The sequence below is a fragment of the Acinonyx jubatus genome, chromosome E4, assembly GCF_027475565.1.
Source record: "Acinonyx jubatus isolate Ajub_Pintada_27869175 chromosome E4, VMU_Ajub_asm_v1.0, whole genome shotgun sequence".
Taxonomy (NCBI): Eukaryota; Metazoa; Chordata; class Mammalia; order Carnivora; family Felidae; genus Acinonyx; species Acinonyx jubatus.
The window spans coordinates 2,798,555-2,803,017 of NC_069395.1; positions in this window are offsets into that span (position 1 = coordinate 2,798,555).

The window sequence follows — 4,463 nt, forward strand, 5'->3', positions numbered from 1 at the left end:
GTCCTTCCCAAGACAGACTGGTTGCTGCTCCCATTCTATTAAGAGAGAAGCCAACACCTGATAGGCCACTGGATGTGGGCAACATAGATCACGTTTGGCTGCCCTGCTCTGACTCAGTAACCAAATAGCCCACACAGCTGCTATCCTTGGGTGGGCTCCCCAAGCAAGCAAGACGTCTTCGGCTTGTTTAGGCTGTAACGCCATCAGTTCGTCCTTGGGTTTTATGACCCCGTGGACTCAAAGGGTCCAGAAGCGCTGTGGGTGATCACGATGTTGTGCGAAGCCCGTGGCAAGCCCAGACGGGGGACTAGCAGTCAATGACCCCAGGGTTTTGAAGCAAACCTGTGCCCTTCACCAGTAACTGCTGTTTCTTTCGAGAAAACTCGTGGGTAGCACTGAAAACCGGGCCAGCACTGGACGCCTGAATGTGGTACCACAGAGACCCGAGCCGGAGGTTGTCCGACCCACTGACCCAGAGCTCCTGTGCGTCCAGGACCATTCTGTCACCCAGTGGACGTGGTTTCCGGGAGGCCGGGCACCTGAAGGCACCTGCAGGTGGGAAAGACGGTGACTGGCTTGTGTTCTGCTGCTGTCCCACCCTGCTCTCGGCCAGCAACTACTGCCCGGTGCTGAGTTCCCTGTGACGGGCTGACAAAGGAGGAGAACGGGAGAGTCGTGGCTGACGTATGTCCGCATCAGCTGCGGGGGATACTGCAGCCCCACTCGGGGAGCCCTTGACGGGCAGCAAAGAGCCCCGCCAGTGCCGGAGCTTCTAGCAGCACGTCCACTGGCTCGCGGGCCTGCAGGAGGAGTATCCAGGGCCGGGTCTGCTCTGAGCCATGAGCAGGGGCCATGTGGTCCGAGGTCCAGAAAGCCCAGAGCTGGACGCTTAGGGAAGTTATACGGGTGGGCTGGTGGGAGTGGGCCCAGAGTAGGAGACCATTTGTGTCCCGTGAGTGCCCACCAGAGACCCTGCTGCAGACGGGGGTCCCTAACCCAGGGGACTTGGTGACCTGCCACAGGTGAGTGTCAGCGGGCATCTTCCAGGGCGACCCTGTGCTTGCTCGACGGGTCCGCATGGGCAGTGGCACTGATGGCAGATACGATGGTGACGTACGGGCTCAGTCATATAAGCACTTGCTTGCCCAGGCCGGTCTGGCCACTGCAAGACACAGGGGCCACACCTGCGCTTTGATGGAGTGGGGGACCCGAGTGAGGCCGGCTTGCTGCTCAGTAGCGGATCGTTCACATCGCGTCTCTTCCATCGCCGGGAGGGCAGAACTGTCCTCAATGAAGCCGATGATCCGTTCATTAAAAAGTAGTCATGGGGCGCCCGGGCGGCTCAGTCCGGAAGCGTCTGACTCTAGATTTCAGCTCCGGTCATGATCTCGTAGTTCGTGAGTTCAAGTCCCACGTTGGGCTCTGTGCTGAGTGTGGAGCCTGCCTGGGATTCTCTCTCTCTCTCTCTCTCTCTCTCTCTCTCTCTCTCTCTCTCTCTCAAAAATAAATAAACGTTAAAAAGAACTATTTATTAATGGCACGGATATCTGAAATGGTAAGTAAGAGAAAATATATTGTGGTGGGAGCAGTAAGTTAAACCACGGTGTGCTTCAATACGCTTTTGTGACTTTTATTAAAAAACACAGAACTAAACAAACAAAAAACAAAAACTCATGAAGCGGTTTTATTATCTCGGGGGATGAGACCATGAGAGTCGGAAATGTACATTACTTCTAGTTTTGGACTTGAGATTTTTTGTTCACTGAAATCTTAAAATCTACACAGCTAATCGCAAATAAAGGGAGTCTTCATATCACCAATTTGTAGCAGAATTGGATTTTTTTTGTAAACTAGAATGTTAGATACCTGTTGGTCTTAATACACGTACACTTTATTTACTGTATTTTTTCCACTTCACTGTGAAAATGGTGTGTGCACATAGTGTTTTATTGTCATAGTCTCGGAAAAGTGCGGGACATGTGTGTGCATCATTTCGATTATGGATTCAGGTTTTTTGCATGTTTGTATCTTTTGTTATGGATGAAGTGTTTATAAAAACAAAGTGAGCTGTAGTTAGAATACTCAGTTTTTAATTTTGTAATTTTTAATTTTCTTTTTTGTTTGGGGAGGAAGAAAAGTTTTTAGCATAAATGTTTTACATAATTTGTACCAAAAAAAAAAAAAAAAGGGATGGCCTGACACTGGAGACATTACTAAGTGTATGTTTTTAAAACAAAATTAAAAAAAAAAAACCCACAAAGACGCAAGCTTTTTAAAAAATTTTTTTTAATGTTTATTTTTATCTTTTTTTTTTTTTAATGTTTATTTTTGAGACAGAGAGAGAGCATGAATGGGGGAAGGTCAGAGAGAGGGAGACACAGAATCCGAAACAGGCTCCAGGCTCTGTGCTGACTGCTCCAGGCTCTGTGCTGACGTGGGGCTCGAACTCATGGACCGCGAGATCGTGACCTGAGCCGATGTCAGACGTTTAACCGACTGAGCCACCCAGGCACCCCAATGTTTATTTTTAAGAGAGAGGCAGAGACCGAGTGTAGGCGGGGGAGGGATAGAGAGAGAGGGAGACCCAGAATCTGAAGCAGGCTCCAGGCTCCGAGCTGTCAGCACAGAGCCCGACGCGGGGCTCGAACCCACAAACTGTGCGATCATGACCTGAGCCGAAGTCAGATGCTCAACCGACTGAGCCACCCAGGTGCCCCTAAACACAAGCTTTTAAACTGGACTAAACTGGAGAAACTTCTGACATCAGCTCTGCCCCTGTACTGTGTACCCGAGTGTGAATGATGCCTCTCTGACCCCAGCGTTTTGGATAAAAAGTATTTAGTAAGCACCTACTCTGTGCCAAGCACAGTTCTAAGTGCCTGGGGTCTGTTGGTGAGCAAAAGAGACAGAGGGTGTTGTCCAATGAAGCACACTTTCTCGAGGGCTGACATACAGGAAGCGTAATAGGTGAGTTTTGTAGCGTGTTTCACAGTGCCATGCTAAGGGGAGAAGGGACGAGGGAGGCGGGCTGCTGGAGATCGGGGTGAGAGTTTCCAAAATACACGCGTTTCAGGGTGGGTCTCAAGGCCTTGACGGCCATCCCGGGGGGAAGGGCTCTCCCTGCAGGCTTTAGGGGGGCTTCAGCGTCTGTAGCTGAGTGATGAGAAGGAGAGAGGCGGGAGGTCACGGGAGGGAGGTCGGGGGGAGCGCTGTGGGCAGGCCAGGGCCCTGCGTCTGCTGATGGGAGAGGGGACTTCACTGCGAGTTTGAGAACACAGCCCGACTGCGGCGCCAGGAATGGGTGGTGTGGGGGAAAGATGCCAGCAGGGACCACAAGCCCACCGCTGTGATGGGCGAGGGGGGCCCTCACCAGGGCGGAGGTGCTGGCGGTCACCGAAAGAGACCGCGTCCGGGTGTGGATATTTTAGTGCTTTATTGTGGAAGATTAAAAACCTACAAAGTAGAGGCTAGTGTGAGCCCCTTCCGCCCACAGCGTACCTGTCACCAGGCTTCAGAAATGGCGCACGCGGCTGGCCCCCTTTCATCCACCTGCCCCGCTCTACTGGATTGTTACAAACAAGGCTGTGGCACTTAATCTACAAATATGCCAGTATGAGTTCTTAAAGATGAATACTCTATTTGTAAAATAAAGCATAAGTATGGGGCCTGGGGGGCTCAGTGGGTTGAGCGTCCGACTTCGGCTCAGGTCATGATCTCATGGTTTGGGGGTTGGAGCCCCGCGTCGGGCTCTGTGCTGACAGCTCGGAACCTGGAGCCCGCTTTGGATTCTGTGTCTCCTTCTCTCTCTGCCCCTCCCCCACTTGTGCTCTGTCTCTCTCAAAAATAAATAAATGTAAAAAAGATAAAAACATAACTATAACACTATCACTTATACCGAAAACAGAAATAATTTCTTAACAGTAGCATACAAATTTCCTTTAGAATTTCCTAAGTAGTATTTTTCCTAACTTGGTTTGAGGCGGGATCCAAACAAGGTCTCTTTGGTTGATGTATGTCAAGTCTCACTTGGCTTATAGGTTTTCTCCCTCTTTCCTTTCCTTTCCTTTTTCCCTCCCCTCCTCCCCCATCTCCCTCCCTCCCCTCTCCTCCCTTACTTCCCCTCCCCTTCCCTCCCCTCCCTTCCCCTCCCCTCCCCTCCTTTCCCCTCCCCTCCCCTCCCTTCCCCTCCCCTTCCCTCCCCTCCTTTCCCTCCCCTCCCTTCCCTCCCCTTCCCTCCCCTTCTCTCCCCTCCCTTCCCTCCCCTTCCCTTCTCTTCCTTTTTTCTCTCCCCTCCCCTTCCCTCTCCTCCCCTTCTCTTCTTTTTTTCTCTCCCCTCCCCTCCCCTTCTCTTCTTTTTTTCTCTCCCCTCCCCTCCCCTTCTCTTCCTTTTTTCTCTCCCCTCCCCTCCTTCCCTTCCTTCTTCTTGTCATTTGCTTGTTGAAGAAACTGGGTCACTTGTCCTG